We start from the raw sequence: 12,043 nt of genomic DNA, 5'->3' as shown, positions 1-12,043 counted from the left end.
AGAAGTTTTAATTGGTAGAGTGAACAAAAACTTTCAAGGCTTGCAAGCGTTTGTGTCACCGTTGTCAACCTCCTTTGGAAGATGAGCCTTTCTACTGAGGACAACGTGCCATTTACCCTTCTTTCTTCCATACTTTGATGCTCTATGTCAATAGCATCTAGATGCTAGATGGAACAGCTTTTAATAACTGGCTGCTATTGATCAAATAGTTTCAGAGAAAACTACGCTTCCAAAGAACACATTTGACTGCAACGCTCCCTGTTTTTACAGCTGTACAGAACAGGGGCAGCCAGACTCTGTGTGCTGAGGGTCACTTCGTTCCTTTTCCCTCCAGCAAGATACATAAAGATCAGCTCAGTAAGTACCAGGGGCTAAGCTGGGTTATCTCTGGTAACAGAAAACTCAGGTAACACAAGCCTTATCAGGTGCAGCAGAAGTACAGGGCAAAAGACACCAAGCAAAATTTAGATCCACTGATAGAGGCTGGGGCACTGCAAGACCCCAGATTTTTCTACTACAAGTCCAGATGCTGTTCTCAGGTGGGTAAAAAAAAGCAGTGTAATAAAGGAAAAAAAAACCCAACACCAAAAAACCCTTCACTGAGAACACACCAGAAACATCTTATTTGTACTACATGGAGCCACCTCAGTTCTAGGGGGTTTATAAGCTAAAAACGTGGATGCTGTGCTGGAAGTTGTGCTGTTTGGAAGTGATGGACAAATTGGAAGAATTTGCACTCTACTAGCTCATTTTCAGCATTTCAGTGTTGAAAATTATGTTCTGATCTTTTACTTATGTTGCTCAAATAACATTCCCTTCTCAATCTTTGCACAGTATGACCCCAGTCTTCCTTCAAATGCCTACAACAGCACTGCACAGCTCCCAACCCAAGCAACAGAGAAGCCAATGAGGAGAGGTGCTCTGCTGAATCTCATACTCCCAATTGAGGACAGGCTTGTTGAGGGAGTGACAGCAGCCTTGGCTGCAGTGACCATGAGATGCTGATATTGCCAAAGACAACAAGCAGGTCTTGTAACATTCAGCCTGCTGCTGAACAGGGCAGGGGACCCAATGAAAGACAGACATGGAAAAAGCTGAGGTACTGAGTGCCATTCTGCTTCAGTCTTTACAACATCCCTTCAGGTAGTTGTAGGTGGTGATAAGGTCTCCCCTCAGCCTCCTCTTCTCCAAGCTAAACATCCCCAGCTCCCTCAGCCGCTCCTCTGTGATTTGCCCTCTAGCCCTCGGTGGAAGAGGATCAGGTCAGGGAATACTTAAGCAAACTGGACATATGGGATGCACCCATGAGTGCCAAGGGAGCTGTCAGATGCCACTGTGAGGCCACTCTCAATTTTTAAGTGACCACGTCGATTGAGAGATGTGTCTGATAACTTGAGGAATGCAAATGTCACTCCTAGATTTAAAAGGGCAGGAAGGAGGACCCAAGGAACTATCTACTGGCTGGTCTACCTCACCCCCAGTCTTTATGAAGGTAATGGAGCAGCTAATCATAGAAATCATTTCCAGGCACAGGAAAGACAAGGTGATCTGAAGTGGTGAGGATGGCTTCACCAAGGGGAAATTGTGCTTCACAAACCTGGTAACCTTCTACAATGAAACTACTGGCTTGTTAAAAGGCAGAGGATACTTCACTAAGGCCTCTGACACTGTCTTTCGTAAGATTCCCGTGGGGAAGCTGTTGAAGTGTGTGCTGTATGAGCAGACAGTGAGGAGTACTGAAAACTGTTTGAACAGCCAGGCCCCAAGGTAGGAATCAGTGGTACAACATCTTGTGGGAGGCCAGTTAGTGGTGGTGTACCCCAGGGATCCATTAGTGGGTCTAGTCCCACTTAACACCTTTGTTAGTGATCTGAATGATGGGGCAGAGTGTACCCTCAGCAAGGCTGCAGATGATACAAAACTGGGAGCAGTGGCTGTGTGCTGCTATCCAGAGGGACTTCCACAGGCTGGAGAAAATGGACTGACGGGAATCTTAAGAAGTTGAGCGAAGGGAAGTGCAAAGTCCTGTACCTGGGGAAAGAACAACCTTATAACCTGTACAAGGTGGGTGCTGACCTGGTGGGTGGAAAAGGACCTGGTGTTCCCGGTGGACACCAAGCTGGTTCATGATCCAGCAATTTGCTTTTGTGGCAAAGAGGGCTAGTGGCATCCTGGGCTGCAGCAGTAGTGTTGGAACAGGTTGATAGAGGGGAAGGATCACCTCCCTCAATACATGTAAGGCTGCAGCTGGAGCACTGTGTCCAGTCCTGATGCTGAACAAATGCTGGATTAGACCCGCAAAGATATGAAATAACTTGTGTCCCTTGCTATGGGAGATGCTCCCAGTGCTGAGCACCTCGGCGTGCATCTGAGGGCCAGCAGACTGAGCCACCACTAGTGCTCCCCTGCCTGTTCTCCCCACCCTCTACCCGAACACATTCCAAACCTTTTGGAAAAGACAGCAGTCTGCTGGTCCTGCCTCCTCCACAGCAGCAGAGAGAGATGGGCAGACAGCTAAGATGGCTTGCTGTAATGTTACCTACTTTTCCCACCATTTTCATCCTCCATTGCCTCAAATACCACTCAAACCCATCTATTGCACACTTCCTAGATGTGGATGTGCCAGTCACAATCAATCACTGCACAGCCACCAGACTGATGCATAAGCTCTCAGAGAGAAAAAAGGACCATGCAGCTAAACAAACCCAGGCTGGGCATAATAAAGATGAGAGTAAACAGACCTATCTTTGCAAACCTAATGAAAATCTGAGTCTCTTCTCCCCTGATAACTCATGATACCAAAAGACCATAGAAAAGCCAGAAAACAAACGGCTTCCTGTAGATGGAAAAGTTGCAGAATCTCGTTTCTTCTCATTCTGAATTTGGGATGGGAGTTTCTTGCTGAGTTCTGTAAAGGAGTAAGTTTTCTCCAGGGAAACCCTAGGTTTCTGGAACAAAACCCTGCAGTATCCAAGCAGCTTGCCTTCCATGTGTATAAGAAAATGTATCTGTGCACATTACAGATAATTAAGCTTTGTCCAAAATGGAACCTCAAAATAAAAGCTTAACTACAGAAATGTGCCACGTTACAGTAGTCTCTCTCCTCACCTCAAGGCACAGCACAGCTGGTTTTTGGTACAGGTGTCTGGTAATGGGAAGAGTACAAAACATTTAAATAAATCAGCAAAATAAATGCAGCTGCAATAAATTGTGGCAAAATAAATGGCAATTTCTTTGCCATTAGGTTCTGTTTCATGCACTACCCAAACTCTAGGATGTTCTATGACTTGAAATTACAAAAACTACTTATATGGCTATTTTTTGTGACAGATACTCATCTTCTGGAGAAATGCTGTCATCTGCTCAGAAGTCCATCTATGTGCAATGTGAATTTGTTTTCTAGTTTCTGCTGGGTACATCAAAACTCCAGTGGGCTGCTTACTTTCCTAGGTATTATCCCGAACAGGAATTTAGTTTATGGAGAACTGACTTTTAATTACCCCACCTTAAGTCCTCCTGCAGGTTGTAAATTCAATTCATACACATAACCTAGAAAAGACTACTATAATATAAATTATAATTTTTTCAGTGTAATTGGACGACAGTAGATTCTTACAGACACTGTAGGAATAAAACCAACTCCAAAATTGCAAAGAAAACCTCTCAAATAAAACTGAGGTGAACTGCATCCATGCCTGTCCTCAACTTGCTGAATACTAAAATTTCACTTCTCAAGTGTTCTTCTTACAGTTTTCTTGCCATCCACATGCACACTGTATACCAACAAGACTAATCAGCAGCTGGAAACACAACTATAATTTAATCTGCAACTTAACTCAAGTTGTAGTAGCTATATTTTTAGCTTGAAAATTTAGGCTATTAAATTCATTAACGAGCTTGAAGATATGAATGTCTCATCTACTTAATTGAGTGCTTTTATAAAAAAAACCCCACTAAGCCATGCATTCATTTGGTTATATAGCTGATTTTGTCATTCATCAGTGCCACTCTTATAATTTAAGTAATTTACCACTCAAAAATTTAAAATAAAGCAGCGTACTGCAATGTCCCAACATTTAAATAATCAAGAAGTAATAATACAAAAATGTGAATGCTACTGAGATATGATAGATTGTCAGAAGTGATATAAAGAGGAATCCAGCCTTGAAAACATACAAAAGTTTCAACAGAGTAATGTTCCAAGTGACTTATTTACTATTGACACTGTAGGTACTGAGAGAAGACATTATGCACAGGGGCCATACGGCTGATCAAAGGCGGAAAGTGTGTCACTTTGGATGAGCTCATCCTGCAGACTGAAGGTCCACAGCAGCAAGCTCTTGGGAGTTAAATCCCAGCTTAGAATGACTGAAAGGAAAGGGTGAACTCCAGACCCCTCTGGGGGGCACACCAAAGCATGGCTTCAAAGGAACACTCCTGAACAGGGCTAACACATGACCTCTGAGCACCAGACCTCTAAGCACCAGCGCTTACCACCATTTCCTTCTCTACTGAGAGCTGGGTACCAACTTCCTGCAGAGAGGCTGACGCTTCAAACATTCATTGCATTTACCACCATGTGCTATAGTTTCTCCTCAGATTTATTTCATAAGAAATTTGAAAGTTATTTGAAAGAAATAATACATCTGTTCCGTTTCCAGAACAGCTAGAGTAGTTCAAACTATGCTTTATGATTTATGAGTTTTTAGACTTGTCTGCATGAATTTTTTATGAGATCATAAAGCTTAATTCCTTTAAATTAGGAGTAGAATAAAAAACTTCAACACAGCAGCAGAAAAAAAAACCCCTAAACGCAAAAGCTAAAAGTGAAGGACACACAGACCAGCTCTGAAGGTTCAAGATATTAATAGAAAGATAACTTCTCTTTAAAACCCAAGCAAATTGGTATGGCTAGTAGCTCAAAAAAAATCCCACTGGGGAACAGTTCCCTCAATCAGATAGCATGTACTAGAAAATGAAGAGGATCTTCAATAAAATGTTAATTTCGAGGTTTGTTACTTGTATTAGAGAACTCCACTCAGTCTTCTTAAAAAGAAATCTACAGTATCAACATCCCTTTCTAACACTGTTGTCCTCTTTTGTGGCAGAACTCACAGATAACCTTTCATAAGTAGAAATGAGTTTTTTTTTCTTTTTACTTTGCTAGAAATGATATGTTCCTTCAAAAAAAAATTTAGTCAGGCATGCCTGACTTTTTAAAATACTATCAAATAAAATAGTGTACTGAAAATAGCACCACACATTTATGTTCTTTAGACCGTATCAACCTACCAATAATGTTCAACATCTTTCCATCCAGCTTCTGGTAAGGGTATAGAAAACCCACTCCTCTGCACCTTCAACTGATACTGTCTCACCAATGCTGCAAAACCCGATAAACTAATACATACCCAGTTTTCAACTTAAAGTTTCCATATGGTTTAAAGTTAGTCCCCCAATGTGACGGCCTGATCCTTGCTGGAGGCCAAATGCCCTCCAAAGTTGCTCTATCACTCCCTGTTTCAGCTGAACAGGGGAGAAAATATATATTGAGAGGCTTAGGAATCGAGATAAAGGCAGGGAGAGATCATTGCACAACTAGTGTCATGGGCCAAACAGGCTCAACAGGGAATACACCCCCCCCCCCATCTAATTTATTACACTACACTACACACCCAGTGAAAACAGATTTGGATAATGAGAAGTAAAACCAGATTTTAAAACACCTTCCCCACCCCTCCCGTTGCAGACTTAAATTTAGTCATGACTTCTCTCCCTATCTGCCCCCCGCCCCAAGTGTCACAGGAGAGGTGGAGATCAGTCAGTTCCTCACAACTTGTTTTCATTCTTAACAGGGGTGGGGGCTGGAAGGGGGCATTCCTCACACTCTTTCCCTACTCCAGCATGGGGTCCCGCTCCATGAACTTCTTCAATGTGAGCCCTTTCCCACAGGGCTTCAGCTCTTTACCAGCTGCCCCAGTGTGGGTCGCTGCTGTGGGGTGCAGTCATAAAACATAGAATGTCTCTCAGTCTCTCAGGTCCAAACTCCTCTGTCCTGGTCCCCCACAAAATCACAAGTCCCTCCAGTAAGCGTGCTCCAGTTTGGGCCTCTGACTCCACAGGCTGCAGATCCTGCCAGGATCTTGCTCCAACATGGTTCACAGCATCTTCTTCATGTCTTCACCTGCTTTAGTGTGGGGCCTCTCCATGAACTGCAGGTGGGATCTGTGCCCTATCATCTTCCATGGGCTGCAGGGGGGCAACCTGCTCCACCATGGGTTTCTCCAGGGGCTGCAGGGGAATCTTTCTCTCCAGCATCTGGGGCGCCTCCTCCTACAAGCTTCACTGGCCTTGGTGTCTGCACAGCTCCTTACATCTTCTCACTGCCTTCTCTGGTGGCAAAAAGCAGCTCCTTGTGGATTTTTTTCTACTAAATGTGATTCCCAGAGCTGCTGTGACCATCACTGATGGGCTTGGCCTTGGTCAGTGGCGAGTCCAGCCATGAGCCATGGTGTTTGCTCTGTTGGGCCTGCAGAGAGCTTCTGGCTGCTTCTTGCAGCAGCCACCCATGCAGCACCCCCTCCTCCACCAGAAATGCGCCACGCAAAACCACAACACCCAGGCATAACTTACATTAACTCGCCTCATAGCTTTGGAGGAGGAGGAAAAAACCTCTAGTTTTACAGGGCACACATTATAGCTGATTGTAGACTTTATCTAATCTAATATTGAAAAAAGTTGAAAAAACAAATCAATGCTTCAGCACAGAAAAACTTACAAAGACCTTTCTGCTCATAAAAAACTTTCTTGGAAGAGAAAATTGGGTCTAATCCTTCCAATGCTATGGACTTTTGAATTCACCTGTGAAAAGCAGTCTGTGAAGCATTACAACTCCTCCTGTGTGTTCAATAAAGACAACTGAACAAATTAGCTAAAAGATGTAATTCAGACACAGCAAATGTGCAGAATACCAGTGCTATTTTGAAAATACCATTATTTCAAATATTTTGTATAAAAGATATACATGATCTAAATGTCAAAAAGATTTCTCTAAATCTTAAGAAAAGAACAAAATCAATAAAGTAGCTTTGAAATAGCATGTAGCATTAACACCTTAAACACTTTAATTTAAAACTATTTTAAACTAATTTTTCTATGCATCTGTTTTGGCCAAATTCAGAAAACTTTTGTATATATCTTGTATATATTATATATGTTTTTCAAATAGAAAAAGCTGTAAGATCCATCAGCATTTTCATGAAGTGTGCATGCCTATAAACGAGGTATAAATATAAACCATGTATAAAAATACATATTTAAGTCCTTAAATCACCTGAAACACAGACCTAAAGTGATAATCCCTCTCTGACTTTTACCAAATCTGTGTGTTCCTTGTGCTCCTTCAAAAGAAAGTGGTGCTTCTGCCCAGATAAGAAAAAAAACCTCCAGAAGAAAAGCAGACTTTTAACAGAACTGAACAACAAAAATAGCTGAATACTGTCCGAGGAGGTGGGATGGATGGCACAGGACCCTGTGGAGTTAGTGAGATCCTTCATTCCATTAACTCTCTTCACTGTGCCCAATGAACCTTGCTGGAGAGCCAAAAGTTAAGTTCCAGACAAACTGTTGGTAGCTTTTTTTAGAAGGTAGATGTCTTCCCAGGGGGAAAATGTTGGAATATTATGCTGAAAAAGAAAACAGATTTCTGCAGTCCCTCCCTGCAGGAAGCACTCTTCCCTTCTTGCTTGACTAAGTGACAATACTCCTCTTCAACACAAGATAACTGTTAGTTTTTTGATATGAGGAGGCACTGAAGAGCAGTGGGGAGTCAGGGTAGTAACTTGCTTTCCAAGTCACGAGTAACAAACTAGGCTCACAGTTCTTGGCTACTGCAGATGTGAAAACTAGTTTTGCACTAACAAAATTATCTCACACTGGGGAGGGAACCCCTGTCCTGCCCTTCCCCTCAGAAAACACACAGGCACTGCCTGCAGGTAACTGCTTCCCTGGGGCAGAAGTCATGTCGCATCTGCCATTTTGCTCTGATAATCAGAAGGAAAAAAGCAAGCAGTTTCTCAGATAAAACACAGCTTAAACTATATTCTGTAGTGGCTTTCAATTAATTACAGGATAACTCAGCACTTTACCAGAAAAAACAGTAACACTTAACCTCAGTAACGAGGAGACAGAACTCCCCATCCTTCTGGTCACACTTTTACAGTACTTGTGCCATCAGGCAGACCAAAAGACTAGTGGTTACCTAACAGACAAATGACAACTAAAACTAAGAAAAAGCTTTGAACAATATAAATAGAGGGGAAATTCTTCCTGATTTGTTAAGAAGCCTACAGGTTTTGTTTCTACAATGATTCAAGTCTACTGAGCAATAAATGGCAACACACAAACATGAAATTCTTCCAGGCAGTTAAGATGATTGCTTTTCTCCATTTTACACAGATACAGCATAACCCTCCATATCATCAAAATGGAATTTTAGAGGCAAAATTTTGGTTAAAATTTGCATACAAGCTTACAGACTTATATGACATTTGATTAATTATTTTCTCTATTGTAAAAGTCTTCAAATAGTCCTTTTGAAGAAAAACTGGCTTAGCAAACTGCAATGTTTCTTACATTGGCATATAAAGCACTACCCTTATATATTACTCATGAGGCCATAGCATAAGAATGATTTTTAGAAGTACATATACAGTCAAATGGTATGATTGACATCTTTAAAAAGGAAAAAACCCACAAATCTAGTTTAAAGATAGCAAGCACGGTGATAAACAGAAGCACGTTGGCAAGTATTTGCAATTTTAAGGATAGTATTTCCAGCTCTCTTGATTCCTTCCTTCTGCATTTTCTAATTCTCCACTGATAATTATAACACCATATTGGAAGAATTTTTATAACAGTTGAGTTTGTCAGTGACTTCTCCAGACATTTGCAATTACATTCCAATACTGCTGAACTTTTCTACTTAAAAGTCTACTTAATATTCTAATTTTAGTTAAAGCTCCACAGATCAGCGAGTAAAGACACACTTAGAATAACTCACCAGTATATACTGAAGCTTCATCATAAAGATTGCTATAGGGAAGGAATCATTTAAGACCTTGGACAGCATCTGACTTCAATAAAATCTGCTTTTCATGGAACAAAGCTCCTCAAATGAAACAAAGTGTGGGCATTTTTCAAGTATAGCTATCCTTTGCACAGTTTGCTTTTCAAAAACTAATTTTCATGCCTTAAATCAGAAAGAAGAACCAAAGGCTGAGTTTGCCTTAAATGATTCCACACTGGTGAAATGCACCATCTCCCCAGACTATTTTTGTGTGTGTGCACACGTGCATGTGGTAGCTCTAATACATATAAATTTGCAGAAGTCAGCGTTATCAAGAAAGGGAGACACAAAAAGCTGAGAATCAACCCTAAGAGTATATTTGCAACAACAGTATCATCTATCAAAAAAAAATAATGTACTTACTACTTAAAGAATGTGGTTAAACATTAATAGGATGCATTCCAGTTGCTTAGAGCAACTCTAATGAACTTTTGAAGGTGGTCACTAACCAGATCCTAACCTAATCAAAGATTACACTGGAACAGGTTGTCTAGAGAGGTGGTGGAGGCCCCATCCCTGGCGATATTCAAGGTCAGGCTTGATGAAGCTCTGAGTAATCTGATCTAGATAAAGGCGTCCCTGGTTACTGCAGAGTGGTTGGACTAGATGACCCTTAAAGGTCCCTTCCAACCTAACATATTCTATGATTCTATACGTAACAAACTCTTGGGAGAAACACATGCTCAGAACTTTTAAAATTGTCCAAGTTTGTCAAGGTGGGGGTTTGTGGTGGTTCAGCCCCAAGCAGTGGTTGAGCACCACACACCTCTCACTCCCTCAGGAGAAACAGACAGAGCATCCATGGGTTGGGATAAGGACAGTTTGCTGGCAAAAGCACTGTGAAAGGGTAACAATAACAGCCTGTGGCAGATGACAGTCACACCGGGTGATAACACAGAGTACCTTACTGACCTGACAATAACAGATTACTGCAGGATGGAAAGATTGACTCAACACCCCAGCTGTACTCAGACTGCCCTGGAGGTACCCAGGAGTGCCCTTCCCCACCAGTCCCTCTTATGGGGGAGTAATGTCTGGTGGTGTGGAAACTGTTGGGGCTAACTCAGCTCACCTGGGCTGGCTGCTTGGGGAGGTTGACTCTGGCCTGGCCAGAACAAGGACAGGTCTGAAAAAGGCACATCCTTGATACATATGAAACCTGTTACCTGAGATCCAGCACTCTAAAATCAAGGGTTACTAAGCCACAAACAGCTTTTCCAATACTGGAAAGCTAGTGGGTTTCTTTTCTTTCTTTTTCTAAAACTTTCTACCCCCAGCTTACATGGCTGAATCATTTTTACCTCATTTTTTCCGAAAGCAGCAAAGTGTGAAGCACAGAGCAAGCCTGAGAGTATTTTAGCTCTAGCAGTTTGTCTGGCAAAGCTACAAGCCAGTAAAATGGAGTTATACAAGAAGGATGTGTCAGGCAACTCAACGCTACTGATCCCACCTTTTAAAATGTTTACCATTTCTGCAAAGACAAATGCCTTCCACTATAACAACTTAGCACCTGTCGAAGGCTCCATTCTGTCCATAAGGACTTGGAATGTAACAGGCTTGTAGGCAGTACAACAGTGTGATTTCTAGTTGGTACAACAGTAGAAAGTTTGGGTCAGGTAAGTATTTTAGATACTTGCCCCACATAAACATTACCTGGCTGCAGGTTAATAATCATGCAGTAACTCTGCTGCCTATCTCCTCATACCACTGGAACACACTTTAGAAGACATCTGTGTGCACATCAGCAATTAATTTTATTTCCATCACTACTTCGTTACAACCCTAAATAGAGACAAGTAGGAATATGCTGAGAATATATTCTAACATATTAGTGTAAGTGGGAGATATATTATTTAAATTATGTATATAATGTATATATGTATCGTAGATCAAGTTTTCTTTGTGAGAAAGCACATATAAACTCAAAAATATTTCTGTGCCAACCCCCCCAGTGGACACTCATTCAATGATATTTAAGTACAGAAGCAAATTACACTTCACATGCCCAGGGCCCTCTTCCTTCTTAGAGTCTTCATCAAAATCACTTCCAAACGGAAGTGACATTAAAATCCTGCAGAACAGCTGGCTCATGTGAAAACAGCAAGATGTCCTGCCAACAGGAGCGCCTGTCTTTAGAAGCCGATCCTGGATTTCAATCTGGAGTGTTAAACCATTGCTTTTGGGGAAAAAAAAAACCCTAACAGAAACTGCAGCAATTTTTAAACTGCTTATGTGTACTACATACAGTCTGTTTACTTCCAAACAGTTACAAATGTAAGGGAATACAGTTATTTAAGCATATCCTTAGCTTGTTACTGTGAGAACTTTCATTGTACCAGGAAAAATTTGTACCGCCAGGAAACAACCACAAAAATGTCCACTTTGAAAGCTGAATTCAATCAACACTTTTGATAAAAAGGAAATTGGGAGTTTCAGCACTTAATGCCTCAAAAATACCCCTCGTCCCCCAAATAACCACTTGAGCTCTTCACCAGAGTACTGCAGAGATCTGAAACACACCACCTAGTTCAGATCGTGCATTACCCACATCAGTTAAGTTTTAAACCCAAGAAAAAAAAAAAAGTACTTGTGGTAACCTTGCAAAAATTTTAATTAGAATATTCTGTTATATAAGCCAGACATTAATCACTAACTCTTATTACCTGAAGCATGTTTTCTTTTCCCAGATGCTGAATTTAAAATGTTGAATTAGACTGAATTTGTAAGAAATTAGACTAACCATGGCAATAATTACAAAGACAATTTAGGGCTGTCCTCTATGAAACGAACTCAAACTCTTCCCAACAACTTGAAACTTCAGAAGTGTACCTGTCTATAAAATTGGAGCCATCACATCATCTACATTGAGCTTCCTTTACTTGCCTCACCTTAAGAATGGGAATTTCCAGGGAAGCA

The 12,043-nt window shown here is 41.4% G+C and overlaps 1 protein-coding gene across 1 annotated transcript in view; it reads right to left on the bottom strand.

The window, feature by feature from the left end:
- Positions 1-12,043, bottom strand: part of CTDP1 (CTD phosphatase subunit 1) — a gene marked incomplete at its 5' end in the record, with an annotated part of 113,254 nt that overhangs the window by 18,648 nt on the left and 82,563 nt on the right. The gene's annotated exons all lie outside the window — the stretch shown is intronic.

This window comes from Gallinula chloropus (genome assembly GCF_964237585.1).
Source record: "Gallinula chloropus genome assembly, chromosome: 2".
Lineage (NCBI taxonomy): Eukaryota > Metazoa > Chordata > Aves > Gruiformes > Rallidae > Gallinula > Gallinula chloropus.
The sequence above is the reverse complement of the archived record's forward strand: the minus strand, read 5'-3'. Positions and strand labels throughout refer to the sequence as shown.